Raw genomic sequence first — 15,151 nt, forward strand, 5'->3', positions numbered from 1 at the left:
TAAAGTTCTTCCTCATTTTCAGGTGGAACTTTGTAGGAATCAATTTCTGCCTCTTTCCTATTATTTGGCACCATTGAGAAGAGGCTGATGTTGCCTCTTGACATCCTCCTTTCATATACGTTGATGAAGTCCCCTCTCAGTCCTCTATTTTTGAGGTTGAACAAGCCCAGATACCTCAACCTTTCTTCTTGAGAGATGCTGCAGTCCTCCAGCATCTCTGTAGCTTTCCACTGGACCTGCTCCAGTAGCTCCATGTCTCTCTTGCACTGAGGGGTCCAGGACTGGACAGTTCAGATGTGCCATACCAGGACTGAGTAGGGGGCAGGATCACCTCCCTCTACTTACTGGAAATACTGTTCCTAATGCACTCCAGGACACCATTGGCCTTCTTGTCCACAAGGACACACTACTGGCTCATGGTTCTCTCAATCAGTTGCCTTCTCTTAAAGCCTTGAGTTCTATAGACGTGAGAAATTTGGTTCTTGCTTTAAAAGAAATTAAAATAGCAGCTGTGGATAAAGGCATGGAATTACTGATTACAGACCCAGTCATACAATGAGGAAAAGAAACACCATTCTTTTCTGCCAGGCCATGCATTAAAGGTCAGGCCACCCAGTTATGCAAACAGGAAGGTTTCTTCCTCCTCCTCCTCTTACTTGGCTCTATCACCTGGTCTGGCTCCAGGACCAGGTTGTAATGCTGGGGTTTGAGCCGGAGAGTTGCAAGCACTGAGAACAGGCATCAGGAGGCAGGGATGGGCAGGTTAATCACAGATCTCTCATTTAGCAAAGCAACATCACAAACTTAATTTTGCTGGTGATGTTTTAGATCTTGTTGGTTAAGAGTCTATATGGGGAGAAAACCTTTCATCATGTATCAGCATTATCATGATTGGTGAACTTTTAACACTGTTAAACTCATCATGGCAGTGCCTTAGCAAAATTATGCTCTGTAGTGTGAGACAATACCTTTGCAGTTCTTGTTTATCTCTAGTAACTTCAATATTAACAATTAATTCTATCAAAATACTTTATAACTGTTTCTTTCACCAGTAGAATATTACTGAGAATCAAGATTATACTACTACGGTGCCTAATAGCTGGGTGATGAGCTAAAGAAGACTTTTATCTAGGATATGGAAAGGTTAACTTCCACAGAGGGGCTTTGAACCAAGAAGGGATATTAATTTTCTGAAACTTAAGAAATATCTAGGTATCAGAACAACTAGGTAAGAATATTAATACGGGAATTAATCATTCAGATTGTATGAATGGAAAATTATATAAATTGAAATCTGTAAAGACAAGATTAATGGGGTAAATTTTATGTTACAACAGTGGTCTCTGAATAGTGATCTCTGAACAGTACTGAGTCAATGGCTGCTCCATACGCTGTGCCAATGGCAACTCTATATGGTCTGCTTTTGAAATACTAAATAAAAGACTTTGGCCTTTTTGTGGCAAATGGAAAAAAATCCAACAAATGGTAACTAACCAAATTATATGATGGTTGAAACAAAGAAAAGATTAAACTCTCCCATTAAAATCAAATGCCTTTTAATATGACAGACATAAATTATTTACAATTATGGGATGCAACATCAGTGCCTGCAGGCAAATACACTACACTATATTTCTAATGCCAGGCACTCAAGAGACTGTTTATTTAAATTGCATGAACATTTATACTCCACTAATCTCATTATGAGCCATATATACGAAACATAAGTTGCAGCATGTTATATGATAAAATTGGACCTTAAAAGATTATCACATTCATAAGGCTCTTCTCCTAAATAAGAGTAGCAAGACACTTTATAGATTGCAACACTTTGGCTCCAGAAAGTAATGCTGTTGGAAAACACTAGTGCTGTTAGACTTGTTTAACAAGCAATGTGTCTTCTTGTTTGATGGAAGGCCAACACTAACAACTGTCAGAGCTGTGTTCACCTTTCAAATCATGTTACCTGGTTTTATTATAGCTTATGTGCGTTCTGACTTTGTGTCTCCAAGGGTGGTAAATCAAGTGACAAAATGAACCTTTTCTCTTACACTATGATAATATCTATGTGGGATGATGGATATGGTTAAAATTTAGAGGAGGTTAAGAATTCTGTGATAAATGCAGTTGCTACTGCCTGGACAGAATGCAGTCGATGTGCTCCCTGTACAATGATAATCATCTGCTTAGAGGGATGGAATGTAGAGTGGAATGAAGACTACTTGACCTCCCTCCATTGAAATCCTGGCAGAAAGGGGGAACTTGTGGTACTTTGAAACTGCCTATATTCTTTCCCCACAGGGATGCATTTGGTTAGAATTATATTCTACACTCGTTAAATACTTGCTTTTAGGATTAGAGCTTGTGCTTGCTTAATACATATACCAGTAGATTGCTTTAGAACATATTTTTGCATCATATCACTGACGACCACAAACCTGCCACAATTTGTATTAATAAAAGGTGTTGTTGTATGAATTGTTAGAGTGGGTCCAGCAGCAGATAACACTTTGGTAGGGCCCACTGAGGGGTCTTCATGCTGTTGACTAAGCACCCCCCGACAAAGGCAATCAAATCACCCTCCAATCTTGTGAATCTGTTGGTGAAGGCTCTCATTGTGTGATGCTGCCAGACTGGTCAGACACATGGGTCTCGACTTTCCTGGGGGCACCAACAGGCAAAAATCTAAACTCCCCCCTTTCACATGACAATCTAGCTCCCTTGTTCTCTTTTTCATCCATTCATGTTCACCTGCTTTACCATTATTCTCATCCGTGTTTGGTGAGAAAGCTGTAACAAAGAGGTGAACTCACATGTGCATATTCCCCCAGCAAGGTACTAAACCCCAAGCTTTTGTGTTCTCTGGACTCTGGAGATCAGGGTGGCACTGTGACATTCGTATGGTCTGACACTCTGGGGTTGACCAATGACTCCAGGTACACTGGACAAAATTATGATCAGCAGTGGGCAAAGTGGCAGCTTTAATTTAAATTCAGGTGCCTATTTGACTCTTTTTCAGGTGCCTGTGACACTTTTTGATATTTTTTCCCCCATCCTTTCCTCTATTCTGCGTTGGTCAGACTTGCTGGCTGGTGGGCAACTAGAAGAGTTTGGGGCTTAATAAATGGTATAGGAGCCAGCCTGTTCAACTGGGATTTTTGGAGACAGAGTTGTTGTAGAAACTACACAAGCTGCTGGGGAAAAGAACACCATACAACTATGTTATTTCTTTTGTAAAGATATTTTGAAGTTTTCCAGCTTGTAAGAAAGTTTGAGAAAGGACTCTGTATCTTTGGAGATTCATCTGTGGGAAGGTGTATCAAGGAGGGACATCTAAGACATGCCCTCTTCACCTATGCTCTCTCAGTAGGTTTTGATGGCAGCCACATCTACCTGTGAAGCACAAGGATGAGTCATTCAACCTTATGCATGTTTTTACCCACTCAGCTAGTAAGAGATTTAGAATCATAAAGCAAAATAATCCAAACCCTTATCTTGATTACAAATAGGTGTTGTAATTTCCATCATTATCTGTTATATTAAATGAAATAGAGAATCTGCTTCTCAAGAGGAACACACATCTGAGAAAATAAGCTGCAGTGTGGGAAATCTTTGTCTGATCAACCTAATTTTCTATATTGGATTATGAAGTTGGGGGGGGTTTTTGGTGTGTTTGTTGTTGGTTTTGGGTTGGGGGTTTTTTGTTCTATTTTTGTTATTGTAGTTGTTGTTTTTCATTATTACTATTGTAATGCATTGTGTCATCAACATTAGAAAATGGTGTAAGAAGCAGTACCCCCAAAGGTAAGCCACGGCATAGACAAAATATATTTACTTTCCACCCAAAGACACACATTTGCTGTTGGTACCCAGAGAGGAACCAGAGATAAAGTACAGCCTTGGTACAAAGTTCCTTTGACTTTGACATTCATTGCTTTTCACATCCTGTGACATACCAGTTTTGACCATTGAAAATGGTGTGATGCAAGATGCCACTGTTTTCTGTCGCTCCCTCTTCATCTGGGCAGATAGCCACGGTCTCTCTTGTGGATGAAAGTGAAAAAAGAAAAAATGAATCCTGTGTGTCAAGAGTTCCTGGTTTTAATTTTGGGAAATATACTTGTATAGCAAAACGGTCGGCATAGTAGATGTGTTTTTTCCTGATAGCTTTTCGTTCTTTAAATAAATGAGCACTTGGCTATGGACAAGATGGTAGATTAGAGGAAAAGAAGGAATAGCTTGTTTTTGAGAAGTGTTAGAGATGCTACTGAACTTTTTTTTCAAAGGGTGCATCCTTACATGGACTCACAAGGAGATGAACCCACCAACCACGGGTACTGGACCAGTGGAGGACCAATACATTTGGAAGTGTTTACCTTTGCATTTTTCACCCAGATGAAGTTTCTTTACAAAAGCAAGTGGCCGAAACAGGCATTGTGTAAAGCTGCATCAGAAGGTGTAAATCACTGTCTCTTTTTACTGGGTACACTGAAAGGCAGCATTTATCTCACAGAGATATCCGAGGCAGATGGTGGAGCTCAGGGCACTCCTGCAGACAGGACTGTGATGTGAACGGTGCCCAGAGGGTGGTAGCACTGCACAGCTGAAGTGCCATGGCCCTCTGCACAAGGAGGAGGGAAAGGAAATATGGAAGTGGGAAAGAGGGAAGGAAATGAGGAAGCCCCTGATACTCCCGAGTAGCTGGGGACAAAGAAGAAGAGGTGGTGAAATTAGAATAATTAGAACCAAAAGAGTGTTGCTAAAAATAGGCCTTTTATACTGTTCTTTCCTGATTCCTTCAGGAAACGTTACACTGGTGGACAATGCCTCTATGGTCTCCTCAAAGTAAGGTAAAAAATAGCTGCATTTCTTCATTTCTTGTGAGGAAAAGGAGAAAGAGGAGGTGAGGAAAGGCGATTTTTTTTAAAGGAAGAGGAACTTTAACAAAAGCATCTTACTTTCTTAGGCCTTAAAAACATTATGCTACCTCAAAGAGTGTAATCCACCAGTAACACTGGTGGGTATTTTCTGGGCTTCTACTTTTTAAGATAATGCTCCTTCTGATGTGGTAGCCACAGGCTGTCAGGCATATAGTTTCTGCCCTGTGATACATAACTTACCCCAAACAGATGACCCCAACAGGATAGTGGTCATATGCAGCTTCCAGACAATTGCAAGTCCCTTCTAACCAGAATATTCTATTCTGTCCTATCCTATTCTATCTCTAAGGACTTTGGGGGCTGTGAAAGTCTTCTGGTGTATACACGTCTCCATTTTTGTAGTTGTAAGTTACCTTAATTTTGCTGAAAGTTGGAAAACTAAGGAAATTAATTATTTAAGGGCACAAACCACACATCAGAATTATTGTGTGCACATGTATTTGTGCATATAGTGGAGTGTCTGCCTGTTACAACTACTTAGCTTGTAGTTTAAAGCATTGAGGATCCAAAGCTTACAGCTTCCACCTGTCATTTTACTTCACATTATGTATTCTAGAGCTATAAAAAATAAATTTGGGCTGCTGACATCAGTCATCTCTTCTTCTTCTCTCCTATGCCACTGAGAACTGTGTGTCCCTGTCTGTTCTACTCCTATTTCAAGTTGCATTTATCATAACAGTTTAAACCAGAATAATGTGTTGGCCTTACTGAGTGGCCAGAGGCAAGGGGCTTCACTGTTCTGAGCCTCAGTTCTCCCGTAGGTGAAACAAAGGTAATGATGCTTACCCTGCTCAGTGGAGGGCTCCAAGATCTCCAGCTGCTGTGTAAGAAACAATAGCATTATTATAATTGCCCAGACCCTGTAAGACCCCATGTTTGGTGGCATTTTTCTTGTCTGCCTCCTGACACAATAGCTTTCAAATACCATGCACACTGTTGCTGTATTTTTTTCTTCTTCCCACTGCTGCTTGCTCTTTTCTTGCTGTCACCCTTCCTCTCTCCACCAAGCCTTCTCAAGAAAATCTACCTTCTCTATTGACCCATCCCCCATCTTTGGGTTCTAATTTTTTTCTTCCTTCCTGTTCATAACTGTTGGTGTCAGTAGTTACTGCACCACCATCCCTTTTCCTGCTCCCCTCCTCTGAAATTCTCCTTCAGCCCTGACACTTTCTTTAGAAACAGCTGCAGGCTATTTCTAACCTTCCTTCTCTCATCAAAGTGCTTGAAAAATCAGCTCACTGTCATCTCTCGTCAGGGAGACTGGTTGCAGACCAGGCTAGGAACCAGGAGCTCCTGGTTGGTGATGGCAGCACAGGCACTGACTCACCACCTGGCTGTCGGCACACTGCTCATCCTCTGTCTCCTCCTTGCTCTAAAACAGGAGTGAGAATTGTGCGCTTACCTCACATGGATTGTGTAAAAACTTAATTACCCCTTGTAAGGTGGTATCTAAGGTGGTAATTAAGAGTATCTCTTGCAGTGGTAGCTGTGACCACTGCAATCTGCACTTAGCTCAGGCCCTGGCATATGTGTCTTCCACAGGCAGCCAGAGCCTTCCATTCTTCTGGTCACAAACCTCCCTGTGCCATAGGCCTCTGACACAGAGGAGTCTCTCTGGCCACAGGGACAACAGGCAGGGAAGCTGAATTCCCCTCCAGTCAAGGTCACCTATCCCACGTACTTCTCTGATCATTCTCTCTCTCCCCTTGAAATTGCTGGCGAGGCCTCTCCTGAACCAAAATCCTGGTCCTCATCTCAACTGCCTTTTCCATCCTCACCAACTGCCTTTCTCTCTGCTACAGTTGACAGGACTTGTTCAAGATGCCCTCCCTCCTCCTCCTCCTTCCTGGCTACCCTCTCAGGCCTGTCTTGATGGGTACAACCCAAGACTTAACCTTTGCTCTCCTCAGGCAGTGGCTGCAAAGACGGGTCAGTCTAGTGAGATGTTGTCCCCCCGCGAGGGTGGGAAGGGGAAGTGAACCATGTGCTGGGCAGGCAGCAGTGGCGATGCTGCTCTCCCACCATCTAAGTGATGAACCAGATGCACCCAGATCCACCCGCCTCTGTGCCTCTTTCCAGTACTCTCCCAAGCTAGTATTGGGGTCAGCTAAAATTTCCAGTCTTAATTATGCCACTCCCTACAAAAACATCATCAGCAACTTGGGCTGCCAACCACCTCCTTCCTGTGAGAGGGCAATCTGTTTATTCTCATGGAAGATAGAAGAATATGCAGCACCCGAAGAAGCTGCAGTTAACCCTTTCCTGCTTTTGGAAATGCAAGACAATAACAGAAATAAAGGCAATTTTAAATCAGGACAATCTGAACTCAACAGGAATAGAAAAGTGGTTTATTTTTTGCGTTCTTCACCAAAATCTTTTTCTTTGGAGAGTATTTGGCAGCATCTGAGCTAAAGCTACATAAAGGCTCGAGGATGGAGTGGAAAGAGTTTCCTGTGAATGGAAACTGTTTGCTGCTCAGCCACAGAGAGGCCACTAACTATCATAATGCATGCACTCTAAACTATATCCATAAACGTCAGGCATGATTTGATACACTATAAAATCCTACATCACAGTGCCACTGTAACTGTTGAAAATAAAAGCAGATAAATCACAATTCTGTGCAACAAGCTGTACTCATGTTACTTTCTTTTCATTTGCCAGGGTTTCATTCTGCCATTTGCTGAGCACACACAACACTCAGCCATTAGCTGAGTTTCCATTTTCTTTTCCATTTCTAAACTTGAGGTTTCACATCAGTCCACTGGGTTTGCAGCTGTGTGGTCATACTGCTATAAGCCCCTTCCCCAAAGTGTTCAGAACTGGTCAGAAAGGTGCTGAGCTTCCACAGGCTTCTACCTAATATTTTTCCCCCAACAATACCAGGGGACAGAACACCATAATAAGCAGATTGACTGCTGTTGCTCATATAAAGTTATTCCTCACATTATATTATGAGCATTAAATCTACTAGACAGTTTTTATCTGGCAGGAAAACAATTTGTATCACTCTTTTACTGCCAGTAAGATGACATAGATGACAGAGTGAGAACTACAGATTTGAACAGCTATGAGAGCTGTAATCTCGACACCTTGTGGAGAAAATTATGCTGAAAAAGGAGAGAGGGAGTGGTGAACCTGTGAAAATATTACTAATAGAGAGGATTGGGTTTTTAGAAAAATGTATTTCACCTCTGCAACTGAGGTGAATGAAATAGAGAAGTAAAAATCAGCCATAGTACCTGCAAAACATAAATCAATTTGGACTTTTCTGACACAGAATTTGAACTCCGTCCCTTCAGCTTCTATTTTTATCTTTGCTTTAAATGTTTTGCAGTAACAGAATATAGCTTGATAATTTTTCTGCTTTTACTTTGAGTTTCATCATATATCTTATTATTTCTTAATTTTTCTGGTCTACGTAATTTTAATTACATATGAAATAAGAAGGCAGGTGGGAAGGTAAGAAGGGAGGGAGAACAATAACAAAGAGAAGAAAGAAGAAAAGATGGAAGGAAAGAGAAGAAAGAAATTTTTCAGCATTCAAAATTTGTGGGGGGAAGTTTGAAAACATTCACTTTACATGACAAAATCCAGAGGCAAGATAAGAAAATGCAGACACATACAATTTAAAGAATTTTCCAAAGTAATTTTTCCCCTCAAACTCTAGTGATTTTGAAGTGAGAGGCAACTAACTCATTATTTTGAATTCATGAGGTTGTAAATACAGACATACACTTCAGCGTTCTGGACTATGCAAGAAAACACAAAGGTATAGTTTGAAATTGGTAGCTGGGCATCTAGTACTTTGCAGAATTGTCTTCCAAAAATCCTATTTTTGGTAACTTCTTTTGCTTTCCTTTATTTACTGGTGCTTTGCACACCCTGCCTGCTCAAGAAATGATGAGCCCACTTCCACAGAAATTTCTCTGTGGCATCAAGGACTTTGGTTCCTGCTCTGGCTGTGGCTGGTGGATGACCCTGAACAGCATAGCCCTGCCCCTGTCACTGCATGTGATGCCAGGAAGTTCCTCACATATCTGCGGAGATTTAAATTCCACAAAACAACCAGCCCTGCTGAAGTAGGTTGAGTGGAGAGGTTTTGCCCAGTGCAGGCCAGCCTCTTAACTCAGCTCTGCTACAGCTCCCTACTACTGATCTTCCCCCAGCAGAAATATTTTCTGTTCCTCTCAGCCCTCCCAGGCTCAGGAGCCACTCTCCCTCCTCTGAAGAGCCTCTGATACAGCCTGCCTGGCCTTGTCCATCTCCAGCCAAAGGCTGGATAGCCAAAGGCAGAGACAGATTTTAATCCTTGGTCCTTGCATGCCTGTTGGCCCTTCCACACATTTTGTTGGGGCAAGATTTTGTAGTCTTGGGGCAAGGAAAGGCACCTCAACAAGCCTCTTGTCTCTTTGGAGGTGAGCAAGAGATGCTACCAGCTGAGAGGAGAAGCTGCATCTGTGCCTTTGAGGGATCACAAGATTCCAGTTTAAGTTGTCCCTGCCAGTCTCCATCTGCTTACACCACAGCCAGGGAAACTGAGCTGGCTTTAAACACAGGGACAAACATGCATATGTACAAATATACAGATGATATATTCCTGTGCCTTTTCACAGTTCTAAAGGCAGTTGCTGGCATGGCCAAAGGAGGATGTGGTGTAACCTGCACAGCACAGCAATGTGGGATGGGGTGCTTTTACAGGGCAGTAGCCCTGGAAGCTTTGCTCTGTGGCACCATGCTGTAACAAAAACACAAAAGGACTTGGCTGTAACTGCCTTGTGGTGCCATGGTGTTGTTCCACAGTGGTATAAGAGGCATCTGTGGTCCAAAGCAGTTTAGACTAACCTGAGAGTCAGGTATAGCTGCCAGGCTGGTGTCACTGGAGTCAGTGCTCTCAGGAGCTCTGTCAGGGCTACTCACTGCCTCATTTTTACACGCTGCAACTTGAACGTATGTGCCAGGAGTAGCACTGTCAGCACGTATCTAAGCAGTGACTTGGGCAATGGAGTCTGCTTCTCAAACATGACTATGAATTTGTCTCTCAGAAAAGGTTGTACTGCTTTGAACAACAAAGAGGAGTTAAATCAGTACAGTCCTCAATTTCCCATCCCCTTTCTCACACAGAAGTCACACTTATAGCAATGGAAAATTTTTCTCTTATTTTCAGAAGCAATACACTCAATTCAAAATAAGACAGTATATGATGATATGTAAGGATGACATGACTTGGACCATAAAGAATGTTCAGGCGAATAAGTGTCATTACCAAGATTTTTGCATTTCTATTTTGACTGATGTGGGTTTCTGAAATAGGAAAGCTATGTAAAGTGCCTATGTAAACTGTACAAGTATCTTTAAATCAAAATGCCTGCAGCTTTAGGAAATGCACAAGTATTGCTATTTTAATTTAAAACCAAATGAAAGCAAAACAAAACAAACCTTTTATCAAAATCCTTATACTGGTGCAAATCCTATTCATAGAGCCAGACCATAGAATCTCAAAGAAGATTATCCTAGATGAACAAATTTGCAAAAATGTAAATAAAATGGATACAGCATTTCTCATTCTAACACCACAGACTGAATTTAATAGCTATTCCTAAAAAGCCAAGGATTTGGGATTTTTACCACAAGAAATGTTAACCTGGCTAAATCTTGGAAAAACGATTTGCCTGAGAACATGGAGTGAAAGCTCGTCTTACCGCTAATGATAAGAAAAGCAGCATGACTGATGCATACTAGGGCCATAAAATACAATTTATTTTCAGAAACTAATTTGGTAAGGGAAAAAGAATCGTAATGCTAAATGTGCAATGGGGATCACTTCCACAGCACCTCCGTGTACCAGCCCTCACGGACTTCTTTGTGTGCCCTCAAGACCAAAAACTCAGTTGCATGGTAATGTCCATGTATCCTTCCATGATCTTGGAATTTATTGTCTCTTACTGTGCTTTGTTCCTGAAGAGTTGATCCTGTCCCTCAGTCTGGAAGAGAGTCATCTCTGTTGAGGCTCAGTAATGTCAACACATCCATCAAGTCATATGAAGTGACTATTTGTATCTGCTCAAACAATGGAAGACAAAAATAAAACTAGTAATACAAATGAAGCATAGAAGCGAGCACTAAATGAGTCAGTGAAGTTGTGCTAGAGAAAGATAAAGGGAAGGAAAAGACAACAGCGGAGAAACAGTAGGATGAGTTAATGATAATGGGGCACTGGAAACTAATGAGTGGTTTGCAAATAAAAAGAGAAAAGAAAAAATATTACTATGAACAAAGTCTCCTTAATAAAAGTCAATGATTACTGCAAACATCTGAGATATTGCTGCACGCTGCTGAAACCAGAAAACAGGTACACAAAAGAAGGAATGAAAACCTTGGTTTTCATATGGACCCAAGCATCTAAACCCTTTGGGAAAAAGGCTTCAACATCCTTTATGGACATATGAAAAAAACCCCTAGCCTAGTTGTTGAGTAAGTACATGTAGAAAGATGCTGGGAGTCCTATGGCTGTAAAAGAGGCCCAACTGGCAGAGACTCAGTGGAAGCTGGTATGGTGCACTGCTGTGGACAGAAAATTACAAGTCCCAATGAAGGGGTGGTTTGCCTCTTTTATTTCAGGGTTCACTCTGTTTTCAGAGACAAACTTTAGACCAGAAAATACAAGCATCTAAAGCCAGATTTTTCAGGTCACTATGAGGAGAAGGAACATACTCCAGTCTATTGGTTTTCTCATCCTGCTGTTGTCCCCCAGCATGCCACTCACCCTCCCTTCCTGGGAGAGCCCCAAGGCCATGGTACCTTTTGCCACACTAAGTTGTAAAAAGTTCCCCGAACAAAAAGTTAGAATTCTGGATAGGGTGTTGATGACAGGTGGCTTTGTTGGATTGTAAATCCTGCCTTTAACTAATGGTTCCTCCATGGATATAAGCTAAGCAGTAGTTTCTAGGTGAGAGTGAAGGAAACTAACTGGGAGCCTGTTCAAGAGATAATAGACTTCCTTTCTGCGCTGCGCAGATCTAAAGGGGAGCTGGAGAAGTTTTCCTCTTACTTTTTCAGAACCACAGTCCTGCAACCATGGGCATGCTGCACACCTGGAGATTTGGCAGTGTTTTTTTTCTGCACAGAGCAGCAGCCAGGACCATAATGTCAGGTCTCAAGAGATGGAATTGAGAGAGACTGGAAGAAATCAGGCCAGAGAAATAAGGCAGAACCAAGCAGAAAAGCTAACACATTACAAAGAGTTTGGTCCTCCTTGTTCGAAGTGTTCAAAGATGTTCTTCAGTCCCTGTCTAGCATGTAGCTAGTATGGTTAAGGCATAGCTTCTGTGGGTAAGGACAGACCACAGGATGGTGTGGTGTGTGTTTTGCCCAGCCACATTTCCTTCCCAGCTTTCTTGCAGCAGCTTCAATGGGATTGACTTCTGGCTAAAGAGGTGCCACACTCATACCTGTGGCCTTCTCTACACATTCACCATTTCTCTCCCTACCTTTTCTAGTTATCATCCTTTGCATTCACATTTAGTGGAGTAGTGGAAAAACACAAAGAACAGAAAGAGCTGGAAGACAATTGCTCTAGAACAGGTTGTGGTCTTGGACAGATACTCGCAACCATCCATACTGGTTGAGAGGTCTGCGGAGAGGGATCAAGGTCTGTATTTGTAAGGGCCATTAAACAAACTGTGAGGAACAGCAGCTATCAGTGACCTGAGAGGGAAGGAACAGATGCTGAAACTCCAGGCAGAAAAATGAAAAATAGATTGCAGTTGCACTGCAAGAGGGAACATTGGGGAATAACAGGAAAAGATCAGATTCAGAGCAATGTCAGGTGACAAATTTTGTACAACCTTTGAGGCAACTTTGAGACAAATGAAACTATGATGGGGTTTTGGCTCCATTCACAGAGGATAAGGCCCTAAATGTGGGCATCCATAGGCTGAGGAACTGATGAGCAATTGAATGGGATCAAAGAAGACCAATAGTAAAGTGGCTGCAGGGACTGGTTAATGAAAGGAGATAAAGAATAGCAATGGCTAGGAAAATAGCCATATCTGTGTGTAAGACACAAACAGCCAGAGAGGAGTACAACTGTTTAGGGAAGTATAAAACATGCTTATAACCAGGAGTAATTGGCTGAAACTGAACAAATGAAAATATAAGCTAAATATCTTCCTGACCATGGGACGTTCTGGACTGTGAAGCAGACTCCAAAAGTGGTGGAAGCCCCATCACCTGAGGCATTTAAAATGAAAGAGCAATTATGCACTTGTAAATCCTCTCTCAGCAGGGGAGCAGAGTAGATGACCTAACAGGACTTTTCTGCCTTGAATTTCTATATTAGCATAAGGAATCACAAAAACTCCCAACTTGCCATGAGACAGAGAATAGTAACTCAGCCCTTCATAGTGGTAATTGTGCAAGTAAAAAGGCAAAATAGTGGTAATCGTGCAAGTAAAAAGGCAAAATGTCATGGTGATGAAGCAGAAAGGATAAGAGGGGAGAAAGACAGACATTATATTGTACCCCTGTACTTGGCATTGGTGAGGTTGCACCTTGAGTTTTGGGCCCCTCACTTTAAAAAGGACATTGAGGTGCTAAAGCATGTCCAGAGAAGGGCCTAGAAGGGTGTAGAAAACATGTCTTATGAGGAATGGGTGAGGGAGCTGTGTTTGTAGTCTTGGGAAGAGGAGGCTCCAGAGGTCCTCCTCATTGCTCTCTACAACATCAAGGGAGGCTATAGTAAGGTGGGGGCCAGTCTCCTCTACCATACCTACAGTGAGAGGACTAGAGGAAATGGCCTTAAACTGAGACAGGGCTGATTCAGATTGGGTAACAGAAAAAATTTTTTCACTGTTAGGGTGGTCAGCCATCAGGACTGCTCAGGGAGAGGTAGAGTCACAATTCCTGAAGGTGTTCAAAGGTGTCTCGATCTGGCACTGGGTGATGTGATTTACTCTAACCCACTAGTGCTAGGTTGATTATGGGACTGGATGATCTCAGAAGTTTCTTCCAACCTTGATGATTCTATGATTCTCAATAGCAACAGCTCTTCTCCAGTCGTTCAGCCACAATGAGGGAAGACACGCGAATATGAATCCTTCATTACTGAGTTGGTCCTATGTTAAAAAAGGGTCATTGGTTGCTCCCTCTTCCTCATTTTCAGGGACTGGCCAAAATGAAGGTGTAAGAGACTACAAGGAGTTGGTCCTGATTTGCAAAATGGACTAAGGGGTGCCTACTGGGAGGCCTCAGCAGTCTCGCCTCTTGGTCACGCAGGTGAAGCAGCACTGCATTTGATGCCAGCATGCCACGCTTAAGCAGGCGTCTTGTAATGTGAGCTAAAGTTTGCTTTGAAATACCGAGGCTGGATTCCTTCTCGTTTGCTATTTTCAGTAGCGCCAAATCACTTAATAGGAGCCTGTTCTATCCCAATGCACAGCATCCTTACAGCAGACTCCCGAGGCAGTTCTGCCTCGCAGTGCGATGGGTACAAAGCAGTCATCTGCTCCCAGGCACGTTCGGGACTTGCAATACAGGGGGTACATCCAAAAACCAGCCAGGACACCAAAAACTGCCTGTAAAATCACAGAGAGATTTAGACGAAGATATGGCCGAGGTATTTTTCACCTTTCCCCCCACCCTTTTCACTCTCGTCACGAGGGCTGGGGCTGCACTGTCCAGAAGCCAGAGGGTGATGGAAAACAGCGTTAACACCGACACGGCTGGAAATCACACACGCTCCTACGTGTCCCACACGCGGCGGGTGATACACCACCTCCCCGAAACCCTGAGCCGGTGCGACCGCGCCGGGGTCTGAACGCGGGCAGCGCCGCGGGCCCGGGCCGAGCGCAGGGCTGGGGAAACAGGGTGGCGGCGCCTCCGCGGACTTCCCGTGCCCCGCCGTGACCCGCGCCGCATTTCCTGGCCGGGGCTCTTAAAGCGGCGGCCCTGGCGGCGAAACAAGGCTCGTTGTGCTGCCGCGGGTCCGCCCATGGCCACATCCACTGCCCGCCCCGGCACCAGCGGGCGGTGCTTAAAGGCCCTACGCGAGCTCTCGCGGGGGTGGCGGCACCGCGTGGAGCCAAACGGCACTTTGTATAAAGCGACGCGACCCCGACTGCGGCCTTCCAGCCTCCCCTCCGCTTTGGCCGGCGCTCTTGGGTGCCGATGCGGGCCGGCCAAAGCGAGCCGCGCTCCCGCTCCGCCCGCGC

General features: G+C 43.4%; 1 long non-coding RNA gene across 1 annotated transcript; it reads right to left on the reverse strand.

Moving 5' to 3' along the window:
- Positions 1-3,029: 3,029 nt before the first annotated feature.
- On the reverse strand, positions 3,030-15,019 carry LOC127463315 (uncharacterized). The gene is made up of 3 exons (XR_007900778.1): positions 10,887-15,019; positions 5,727-5,760; positions 3,030-4,043 (listed from the first exon to the last, which is right to left on the reverse strand). It is a non-coding gene; the product is annotated as an uncharacterized LOC127463315 (long non-coding RNA).
- Between the last annotated feature and the right edge of the window lie 132 nt (positions 15,020-15,151).

The sequence above is a fragment of the Manacus candei genome, unplaced genomic scaffold (assembly GCF_025592945.1).
Source record: "Manacus candei isolate 608988 ecotype Guabito, Panama unplaced genomic scaffold, ASM2559294v1 h1tg000153l, whole genome shotgun sequence".
Taxonomy (NCBI): Eukaryota; Metazoa; Chordata; class Aves; order Passeriformes; family Pipridae; genus Manacus; species Manacus candei.